We start from the raw sequence: 12,387 nt of genomic DNA on the forward strand, positions 1-12,387 counted from the left end.
TTTTCAATACAATTTACCAGAGCTCAGAAACAACATCTGTGATAAAGAAAAATCTATGAGAAGGCGCCAAAATCATTGCACTAGTATGTGCAGCCTGTTCACAGAATGGTCGAATACCATTCTTTTGGAAGAGTAGCATTGCGATACTGGATGCGATTGAAAAGATGTTGGCGTTAGAACTGTCCTTGATTTGTAGTTGGTCAATAACAGAAAAGCAGTACATTGATAGATGAGATGCTGAATACAGAGGATGGCTCAGCAGGGGAATATCTTTCACAGCAGAAATACTATGGTGCTAATGGATTTGCCTTCCGAATTTGCTTTTCCTCCAGGAATCACTGGATTTTACAATAACCTTGAACTCTTAACCTGTCCTTTTGTATGAGGTCCACAGGATGGTACAAGGCGTTTTGCAGCGCTTTCCTATCAAAATATTTCCGGACATTCCTACCAACGACGGATCTAACATCATCCTCTTACAACATTCTAACCATCCATCAATCCATCCATATACAGAAGATTTATAGCCTTCTCCTGCACTCCCAAAGATCCAACCACCGGAGCGCCTTTTCAGCACTTCTCTTAATTATCAACATTTGGGGAACGTTGATGACACCCCTCTTCTGTTCCACCTAAGCCTAGATTGGGTGCTATCATGCGAGGCACCTCCTGGCTGTTGGGTGACTGAGTCAGACTCCTTCGGCCCTCAGCATTCATCCACCTAGGAAGGCATGTCCAAAGTTCTTGCGGGGACCATGCCATGATATTGAAGTGGGGCCTTCAATAGGCAGCGAACATCTTTCAAAGTTCAGAAATATATCCTGTAGGGAAAGAAAACATGGCAGAATAACACCATCAGCACCTCATTCACCTAGTGCATTTTGTTTTAAACACTTTGAGTTTTCAGGACCACCATCAAACCACTATTGGAAGCCAGAGGCTCCCACCTAAGTAACTTTTAGGACTTGAACCTCGAAAAGTACATTAAACTACAGAAACAAGTATACATTAACAAAAACACAAATTATGGAATATTTTCTTTAAATCACAAACAAAAAATACACCCAAATCCAAACTGTTATTTTAATGGGAAACTTGGAGCCTTTCAAAATGTGATTTTTTATCTAAAAGACAACGCTCTATGCTAGATTTTACAATTTCCCTTTGTCATTTTGCTCCTAATGCAACCTCTCTTTTGTGACTTCAACTGAGGCCACCAATTGACTATGATACTGCTTGATGTAATTCTCCCATTAATAAAGGCTAAGGATACCGACTTTTTATCCCCCAATTTCAAATTCCTTCACATATACAGACCTTTTAAAAGATTTAAATGTACGATTCACTTGTTTTTATATGTATACACTTTATTACTCTTCTAATATCATTTAGTTTTCCATATAGTCGCAGACTCCCTAAGTAAGCATTGTGAAGCACCAGAGGTCTGCAGACAAGGGGTTAAACACTGATTTAGTGGAATAAGTAGTGTTAGCTACCTCCTCATTAATAAAGGCAGAAGCTATGTTTTTTAAATCTACAAATATGTTGCAACTGGACTGCGGGCCGCCAAAATATTCTGTGACCTACCCACTTGTGACGGTCTCCACCAACAAGTTCTGAGGACTGTATGAGTGCCAGTCAGATGCCGCCATCAAGGTCTTGACATCCACTATTATAGAAGACACTTGTGAAAGATGGAGTTAAGAGCCAGGCTAGAGAGACTTCGGGTCTATTGTGTTAGTATAAGCCCCTGTCTGTCCTTCACAAGCCCTCTGAAGTGGCTCCAAACACTGTGCAGAACTCTATAAAGCCATCACACATATCAGTACATAAATAAATAAATTAATTCCTAGAAGATGGTTCTTTGCACGCCCCAGGATATGAACACAGAATGTCGCCAATACTGGGTGCGTGGAATGTCCAGAATAAAAGAGAAACACCTTTTATTACAAGACCAGTAGACATGGAGGCTTGTGTTCTCCTGAGTTCCTTGTTGATTATTGTTAAGGCGTACTAGGAACAATACTAATAAAGTTAAGAGTGTTGAAAAATGACACTCTTTGCAATATATATAGATTATTTTGTTCGCTATTTGGAGAAAAATAACAACATAACACCCATTATATCACAGGGGTATGCTACAAAAACATTAGCATACGCTGATGATATTGCTATAGTTACCGCAGACCCCACAGTAGCAATGCTGACCATCGAGGCCGTGGCCAGGAAATTTGGGCTAGTTTCTGGCTACACGCTAAATCAACAGAAGACACAAATCATTCTAAATCAAAAAATTGTGATGGATGATCCTAGGGTGGTGAAGGGAGCGACATACTTGGGTGTCACAATTTCCTCCAAGCTGGAGGAAATTTTGGACATAAATGTTAAGCCAATGCTAAACACAATACAAAAGGATCTACGACGGTTAGACAATCTCCACCTGTCCATTATCGGGAGAGCAAATGAAATTAAAATGGTGTATTTTCCAAAAATACTATACTTATTCAGGGCAGTTTGCCTAGAATTTTCTAATCAGTGGTTTACAGTAATGGAACGTACCTTCTCTAGATTTATATGGTCATATGCACAACCCCGTCGGGCATATACATATCTTACCCTTACTAAGGACAGAGGTGGGCTAGCTCTTCCCAACTTAAGGAGATATTATTGGTCATGTGTATTACTCTACAGTAAGGAATTATTGCAAGGGGGGAAAACACAGAGGAACATACTGCTTCAATCTTTCAGCTACTGGTGGGGAATTCCTACTATGGCTATTTATGGAGCCACATACACGACAGCTACCATAAAAAGGTCAAATTTAAGACTCTTTATAGCTGTTTTAAGGTATGGAAGGTCGTAAAGAAAATATTAGGAATAGGACAAATCTCACATTATAACCCGGTATTGAACAATCCAATTCTTCCACCAATAATCTTTAATGATAACTGTGTAAACAAATGGTATAATTTAGGAATAACACAATTAGGGTATTTTTATACTACCCAGGGGATTAAATCTTTTGATGCTCTGAAGGAAGTATTTGGCTTAGATTGGCTGGATTTCTTTAAATATCTCCAAATTAGGGATTTCTTAACTCATAAACCTGGGGCAAGGACACTTGGGGAAGAATCTACTGTAGTAGAAACAATTATCCACTCTAAGAAACACTCAATAGGAGGGGTTTATGTGTCATTGTTGGACATGTTCCCGGATGATTTAGATAAAACGGCAACAAAGTGGCTAAGTAAACTTGAGACCTCAAAGGAAGGATTTTTATATTCCTATCAGCTAGCCCAAACTATTCTTATTTCTACCAAACTCCAGGCACAATTTTACAAAACCTGTTTTTTTCTCTACTATACACCCCATAAGATCGCAAAATGGGGAACCGGTAAGGGGACTTGCTGCCCGAGTTGCAACCTTTTTAAAGCAGATTCCATTCATATCTTTGCCTCTTGTCCGGTGTTAATACATTTGATACAAGATATAGAGAGGTTTTTAACTTCTGTTCTTCACAGAGAGGTTGCTTTGTCACCTGAGGCAATGGTACTTTGGGCGGAAGATCCAGATAACCTTGAGAGTGGCCATGATTTTATATTCGTTGCTATGGCCGTTTTGCGGATATGCCTAGCCTCGGCTTGGCTTGACTCGCTACCACCCTCTTTCCAACAGTGGCTAGCCAGGCTTTTAGCAGTGCAAAATATCGAGATAGCTATATATAAGCGGAAAGGCAGACGGCGACTTAAAAGGGGTATGAAAATCTGGACTCCTCTTACACACTGGCGAGATTTACAAAACTAATTTATTATTAATGCTGTAATGTATTTATGTTATTGTTTTAGTTGGTTTTCCGTGATGCCTGGAATATATTCTGTAAATTCTCTATAATGAATATGTAAGTATGACAAGCATAATGTAAAGATCATGATGTTAATGTGCAGAATGTTTACCTGTCCAGGGGTGGAGGGGGGGAATATATATGTTAAAAATAATAAAAACATTTTTTTAAAAAAAGAAAAATTATACATCATCCTTTCATATTTTTTGCACTTAGCAGGTACCTACTTGCAGTTGTATTTGTATGTAAGAAGATGGGACTGAAATGTTAATGGCCATTAGCTGCTATACATCATTTTTGAAATGTATATTGTCAATCGGCCGAAAGTTCCCAACTGTTTCTTTTCACTGATCATTTTACTGTAATAATATTCCAATTCCAATTCCAATTCCAAAAATTCTTTATTTCGGCCACAATGGGCCATAAAAGACACAGTAAAATACAATACATAGATACACAATAAAATAGAATTCATATAGTACAGAAATATTTACATATAAAAGACTAGAGGATCTGCGTGGGGTAAGGCACCAATTCAGGGGGTCATTTTTTTCCTTATTAACCAAGCTGCCATTAAGAATTTCGACACCGCAAAAACAATATGTCCCAGGGTATTGGTTTTCATAACCCTGTATGCTTGAAGGTACTCACGAAAACCCAGGTTCCGACACAGCGGAGCAATCCAACGCTTCCTGGGATTCCGGTATGCATGGCAGACAAACATTATGTGCAAGTCATCTTCGTTCTTGGTTTTACAGCAGGGACAGAGTTTGTCACCCCCAGGGCGCCATTTGTGTGTAAATACTTTAGTCGGAAGTGTGCCAAACCTCCATTGCAGAAACAATTTCCTCGCCAACAATGGAAAGATAAAATCCATAAAAGGTTCAAAAAGGTAAGAATTTTTGGACTCCATAAAACAACTCGTAAGGGTGCCGGTGCTGTGAGCATTAACCATATCAGCCAGATTTTTGTTTTTGTACAGCTGGGCAAGAGTTTTGCGTGTGATCCTTTGACACCCGTGAACTGGATCATCCCAGAGGTCTGACAAATTCAAGCTGGACAATTCTGATTTAATAAAAGCCAGCCAGGGGATTTTGTTACTGCCATTCAACCTCAGTACATGGATAAGGTCCTGCCTATAATGATGCAGTTCTTCGGTGGACCATATCCGATGCCAGAACTTCACGGGTTTAGATAAAAGATCTTCAACGATGGAGTGCAAGCCCAAATCCATTCTTAGGGGGAGCAGTGGCGTTCCCTTCGGGAGAGCAAGCAGGCGTCTCAAAAATGTATTTTCCACCGCTAGCAGTGCCTTCCCTGCTTTGAAACCCCACAGCTCGCTGCCATACATGGCTGCTGCCTTCGCTTGAGTTCTATAGGTTTCGATAGCCGGGCTTACAGGCTTAAAGGTGGATTTATTTGCCACCTTCAGGAGTGCACCCGCTAGCTGGGATAGCTTCAACCTTGATCTTGCTATTTGGGAGTCCCAGGCCAGGTTTTCTTGTAGAGTTACCCCCAGATAGACAAAGGTCGAGACCCTCTCAAGGCTAACTTCCCCCAGTTTTGGGTTGGGTCTGGTTCTCGCTGGGGGATTGAAGATCATAAACTTAGTCTTCTCTGTGTTGACCTCCAACCCATGTTGCTGACAGAAAAGGCCAAAACCATTTACAATCCTCTGGATCCCCATGGGGGATTTGGAAAGCAGGAGGGTATCATCAGCAAACATGATTGCCGGAACCCTCCTGCCTGCCAAAACCGGGGCATCATTGTCCTCAACAGTGTCAAGATGTTGGATGACACTGTTAATGAAAAGGCAGAAAAGGGTTGGCGCCAGGACACAGCCCTGTCTGACTCCTCTGAGGACAGGAAATTTGCCCGAGAGCTTACCATCCCTCCCACACCTTACTTGGGCATAGTTGTTCTCGTGAAGCCTGATGATGGTACTAAGAAGGTGTGGGGGCACTCCTAATTGATGCAGAACCTCCCAAAGTTTCCCTCTAGGGACTAGGTCGAAGGCTGACCTCAGATCCACGAAGACCATGTACAGTCTACCGCCCTCTATGGTGACAGTCTTCCAATAAAGGAGAAGAAGGCGGAAGATCTGGTCCATGGTCGAGGTGTTCTTTCTGAAGCCAGCCTGAAGGGGGGTCATGATGTCATTTTCCTCCACCCAATCCAAGAGGTGATTAAGGATGAGGCGCGCAAAAAGCTTCTGGGGGACATCTATTAGGCTAATGGGCCTATAATTGGCGGGGAGCAGAGTAGATCCCTTCTTATGGATCGGAACAATCTCTGCCCCCAGCCACGACCCGGGGATTGGCATACCTCCTATGATGGCATTAAAAAGAACAAGAAGGTATGGGCCCCAGATGTCCAAATGGTGCCTAAACAAATCCCCCGGTAGCCTATCTAGACCCGGCGCCTTCCCCGGTGGTAGTTGCTTCAGGGCTGCCTCCACTTCCCCCAGGGATAATTCCAGTTCACAGTCCTGCATGCCAGAGAGCGCATCCAGAGCTGTAACAGGACAAGGATTGGTTTCTTTATAGAGTTCCCCAAAGTGGGCCTCCCAGACCTCAGGGGCAATGTTTGGTTCTACTGCGTTCTTAAGTTCCCCTGTGCCATTGTTGACAAGGGCCCAGAATTTACGAGAGTCCCTAACTTTTAGGGCATCACAAAGATCGTGCCAGTGATTCCAGTCCCAGTCGGTCCTGGCAGACGCCATCACTGTTTTATAGTGTTTCCTAAGGGCGCGCACCTCAGCCTTGCTTGACCCCTCTTTTATTGCAGCAATGAGCTCAGACTTTGCTGCCCTACAAGAAGAGGTATACCACGTGGGAACACGGGTCTTTTTCTTCCTATTTGGCACCAGCGGGTGGAATACCTCAGCCAAATCTCTTACAAGACCCTGGTGGATGTCGCCCAGCTTCTCGTTATATTCCGGGGTTCTTGGTGCGTTTAGCAGTGCATCCACCTCCATAAACCTTGGGATTGCCAGCCCGTATAGTTTGCTAATGGCCTCTTCTGAGCTCACCAGTTTACCCCACTTAACCCGTCGCCTACTGGTTTTGAGGACCAAATCCCCCTCCTCTCCCCCAGAGTTTTCTACCACTATTCCCACTGCATGGGGAGGCCACTGGATATTTAAGCATAGGGCGTTATGATCGCTATCCGACCTATTTATTACCCTAAAATCGTGGACCTTAGGCCAAAGTGAGATATCCACCATGATGTAGTCTAGCCTCGACTCATGACCCCTCCTATTAAAAGTACACACTGAGGGTGTATCGGAGATGGTGCGCCCATTACATGCCCTCAGTGCGTAGTTCAGGGTAAGGGACATGAGTTGTATTACAAGGGGGGACCAGGCTTTAGGATAAGGGGAGGACGATGGTGGGACTCCCCAATAATCATCTTCAGCCGTGAGGGCACCCTCTAACATACCCTCCAGGGGTTCAAAGTGGCAATTGAAGTCTCCTCCAAGCACCACCTTGAGATCTCCCGGCAACTGCCCCAGAAAGGAGGAGAGGTCGTTTAGGGTGGGGGATTCGTCAGGCGCAGCAACCGGCCGAGAGTAGACATTCACAATGGCCCATGATGGTTTGCCAGGCCATGTGAGCCGAACACACTGGATGTCCTGCGAGGACGTAAGTACCTGTTCCGCCTGACATCCAGTGTGACTCGCAATCCAGATCGCCAGCCCGCCCGACGGCCTCCCCCTCCCGCCCCATTTGGCAGGAATCTCAAATATGTCAAACCCACTCCTGGTTATAGTGTCCCGTGCCCAAGTTTCTTGCAGGAGTAGGATGTCGCTACTGGCCAGTAGCTGGTCCCACTCCGGTGTGCCTTCCTTATTTGCAATACCCGCTACATTCCAAGAAACAATTCTCATTCCCTGATCTATCGGTAGAGCGCCCTGGCCCTCAGTAGGGGATTGCATATAGTCGGTAATTGGGTGGATTCCTGGCTCTCTGGTAGGTGAGCCAGCCAGCTCGACCCCCCCGGGTTGTGGGATGTGGCCAATCCCGGCGTTGTGAGAGGTCCCCTGGAAGCCCAAACCATCACCACTGTTAGGTGGAGCGTGTTCTGTTGCATAATATTCAATGAAGGGGCAATTTCAAGTTTTTAGTATTTTATGAGTATTTATAGCCAAATTCTTAAAGTTTAAATGTATTCGATTTTTGGAACTATGTAAATGATTGTAAATGTATTTATATAGCGCAAATCGCCCACATCGCAGGCATCTATGCGCTTGCTTAGGGAACCCGTCCTGGTATTCCCCTGTGAGATACCCCGGCAGGGTATCCACAAGGTGAAAGCCAGGCATCCCGCCGCGAGGGGCCGTTGTGGAGATTAAGCAAGCTATTGCCCAGAGTCGCAGAGTGTGAACCCGTGAGTAGAGTAGGCACCAAAGCGAGAATTATCGAGTCTGTGGAATTATTGAGCCCAACCCCCGTCGGGGCGGGGAATTGAACCCTGGTCCAGGGCCGATCTCAGCTTCTGGGTCTGCCGCCTCTAACCCCTGAGCCACACTTCTCCACAACTATCTATTGAGGATGATTTTATATGTGAGATTATTGTTTTTAGAATTGACTGGGATTGTGGCTCTAGAACTAAGGCTCAGATTGCTAGTCATATAGATTTCTACTGATAATTACTCTACTGGATTCAATTCTGCAAGCACTGGCAGCCAAAACAGACAGCCTAATAACAATGTAATGAAATGATTTTTATGTGTGTTTACATGCAACTTTTATGGCCAAAATAATGTTTAACTAAGTAACTATTAATACAATTAATATAATTGTATTGTATGCTTCCACTGAAGAACTGGAGTAGATGTAAAACATTAGTCTGCGGCCGCAGAATTAACAGCAGTTCTGGACACTGCTGGGGCTGTAGCTCAGTTGGCTAATGCATACACTGCAGAAACATGCCAGGATGCCTTAGGGTAAACATGCCCTTTAGAAATAAACTTATTATGTTGACATTGGTAATATATTTCATGAAGTTTGTTAAGCTACAAAAGCACAGCTGTATAGCAAGAACGTTTGTCAGACATTCTCTGTTGCAGGACAATTTAGTAAATGTGAATTTTATTTTTACTCCTCTACACAACAAAAGTCACAAGTTGCATGAAGCAAGGATTGCCACTTCTTCTACTGGATATTTCATCAGTTTTTGGTGCTCTTAGTCACATGTATATATGGTAGGATGCAATAGTTGTGATTGGGTATTGCAGCATTTGTTATCTATTATGTTAATCCAATTCCTGAAGAGGGCTTCATGAATTTGTGCAAAAAGGGCCGAAATGTTGAGACTGTCAGCAACTGACTCTAAAACTATAAAAACTCTGTATGGCTGTATATAGACAGAACTACTGATCACTGATGTTTAGCGAATAACCTATGGCTCTGGTTATACTTTGTTAATTGAAATGTGCCAATTATAGATGAATAATTACGACCTTATATATGAATTGAGATGTATTTTAAGCTATCTATAATGTAGTTTAGTTGTGAAATGTATGCGGATAATTGTATATAAAGTCTACATATGTAAACCAAAACGCATCTTAGTTCAGCAACCCACTACTAAAAGATATTAGATAAATGAATATGAAAATATATCATACTCTCTATAAATATGATTTATTTTCAAGAATAGGTACCCAGGTAAATCCCTGAGTGTTAGCCCATGCATGATAAAGAATCAATTATTGGTGATTAACTGTAATCATTATGCAGATGTCCCTCCACTTTTTGTCCCCATTTGGAGAACTAGAAGCTGGTTTTCGACTCACACGGTGCAATGAAGCCTGCTAACCAGACCCCAGTGCCAGTGCTCTCTCCCGAAAACTGTTATGTGTAAATTGGCAAACCCAATTAACAAGGGCTTACCCCCTCTCATAAGTCCCTAGTATATGGTACCAGTGGTACATAGGGCATGGGTTGTTAAAGGGGTGCCCAGGGCTTGCATCACTGTTTGTGCCATTCTAAGTGACCCAAGTAAGCTACTGACAGCAGACCTGCCAGTACTGACTGCAGGCAGGAACCGTGCAAACTGCTCACATTTGACTTTGCCCTCACCATGTTCAGCAAAGTCAATTCTCTGATATATACTAGTCAACCGTAAAAAAGGCCTCCTAAAGCCCGCGAGGCAGGGTTCCATACATCAGAGGTGTGAACATATAAGTGCGAGCTTATATGGCCCCATAGTTCCCTTTACCATTAAAGGACACTATAAGTGATATACAGTCCATAGGATAGCATGGGCTGGCACCTGAACAAACTGGAGGTAGGCAGTTACATTATGGTACCACATAAAATATGTTGTGCTTGGCATACTAAATGTGCCTTCTCAACCCTGACACTAATCTAGGGTCGAAGGCAATGTAGCATGCATCCAGGTGGCTACCCTAAAGGTCTCCCATATGATTGCCCCAGCTTCTCTGTGCTCTGACTGGCAAGCCCTCATTTCACGCATTTGCTGCTGCCAGGATAGGATTTGACCTCCTGCCAGGGCGTGAGATCACTCCCAGCAATCAGGAACAAAGGCTTGGGCAGGAAGGATGTCACACCTCCCTCCTCCCAAGCAGGCTAGTGAAGTGATGCATTAAGGCAGAGACATTCAAAGGCTGCACAGCCTCAGAGAAAGAAACAGCCCTCCCCGTGCCAACAGGTTGGGAAATAGTTAGTCAAAGAGGTATACACCCCCAGAAGGCTAGCCACCACCTTCAGGGCGAGCAGCTTGGTCTGTACAAAAACATTCAATTTCTGACATCTTTAGATGTGACAGAATAAAGGGTTCTGGGTCGAAAAGGTGACCTACATCCCCAGATGCGGGCACCACAGGGGAAGATTAGCTGCAGGGATGGGTAGCCTATTGGCTACTTGCTCCCAGACCCCTAACTCCAAAACCTGAGCTCTGATCCAACTTGAATCAAAGAGGGCTCATAAGGGACCCACGTCATTGATAACAGGAACTTGCACAAACAAAGAGGAGCATACTATGGACCTGTGGCAACACTCTTGCAACTGTATGAACATGGCAACTCCTAGGCTAAAGGTCGGTTCCCCAGACGGAGGGACCCCTAAGAGAGCCAGAAGCAAACTCAGACTCCCTTGGAATAGTGAGACTAGTCCCATGTACACTGCAGGTAAAATGACATTCAGGAACCTCCAAGGGATCAGCTAAATCCAAATGGGCTAGTGCATTGTGGAAGCCCTCATTTCAAATGGCTACCATCTTTCCCTGAACCTCCAGACTTTGAAGAAGATTCCAGCTGAGCTTACTACTGCCAAAGCTTGCTGGTCACCAGTGCTGCATCAAGAGGGCATTCCACAATACCTGGGACTGATTTCGGAAACAACCGTGCTCTTGTGTTTTTGCATCTTCTTTTCAGCAGCACCGCGTGAAGCGGTCAAAGCAGCAATCTTCAGCACCAGGGATAGCCAGGACACCTCTGCAAATGGGCTCCACTGGCTAGGTAAAATTGAACTGGCTGTCATGGCTTGGTCCTGGGATCCGCATCACCTTTACCCTGCAAGAGTACAACACAACTAGACCTGCAAGTGACCGATTGTCACTAGTAGTTTGTCCCATTCACCGCAATGTTAAATTGTCACTTTATTATTTTGCACTGATTTTCCATTGCTTCAAAAATCTATAACTCTGGTTATATGTATGCTATTACATTTGTTTTAGTGTCTAAATTAAGATAAAAATACATCCTTTTTTTATAAATTGGTGTCAGATTTGTTTTGAGTTGTGTCAATTACGTTTTGTCCATGTTGGTACTCTTAAATGCTTACCACATGTTCCTCTAGTAAAGCCTGCCTGCCCTTTGCCACAACTGCCAGGACTGAGCTAAGAATTTATTAGTGTGAATCCAAGGACCCTCTTTGGTATTTCGTGACAGTAATACATGGTGAGGACTAACCCTTATACCACATAATATTCCACTTTCCAACAGTATCTGTCAGTGTTCATATTTCCTAGAGCAATTGCGTCCATTCTGTATCATCACACATGTGAGTTAAAGTGTCATAATATTAGGAGACAATAATTACAGGTGCGTAAAGATGCCCAGTTTTTCTCATGCAACACATTTAATTCTCACATTAACTCTAGGTTTTATAAGTGTCACACGATGAGGTGTGTCTGCATTAAAATTCTGAGTTACGCAATGTTTTTTAGTTCGAGATTCCTATTTTCACCATTTGTTGTCAAGCAGAAATTATCTGAGACACCTTTCCCTCGAGGGTTTTATTGTCGCGTGACATTTCTGCTCAAAGCATCTCTCCTAAAAGAGAATGTATGCAATCGACATAACAGTGAAAAAAGCAGGTAATTTCGCAAGACATGGGTAGCTGAAAAATTGAGATCTATGCAGGAATAGGCTTGCTAAATATAAATTATGCATGGGGTTACTATTGTTGACAGAGATTATGGTGAATTTTGTCTTTAATGGCATCTTGTGTGATATAATTAGCTCTTCCTAGATGCATAATTTAAGCGCTCTGAGCCTCACAAAGGGCTGGAAAGCA

The sequence above is a fragment of the Lissotriton vulgaris genome, chromosome 11 (genome assembly GCF_964263255.1).
Source record: "Lissotriton vulgaris chromosome 11, aLisVul1.2, whole genome shotgun sequence".
NCBI classification, from domain to species: domain Eukaryota; kingdom Metazoa; phylum Chordata; class Amphibia; order Caudata; family Salamandridae; genus Lissotriton; species Lissotriton vulgaris.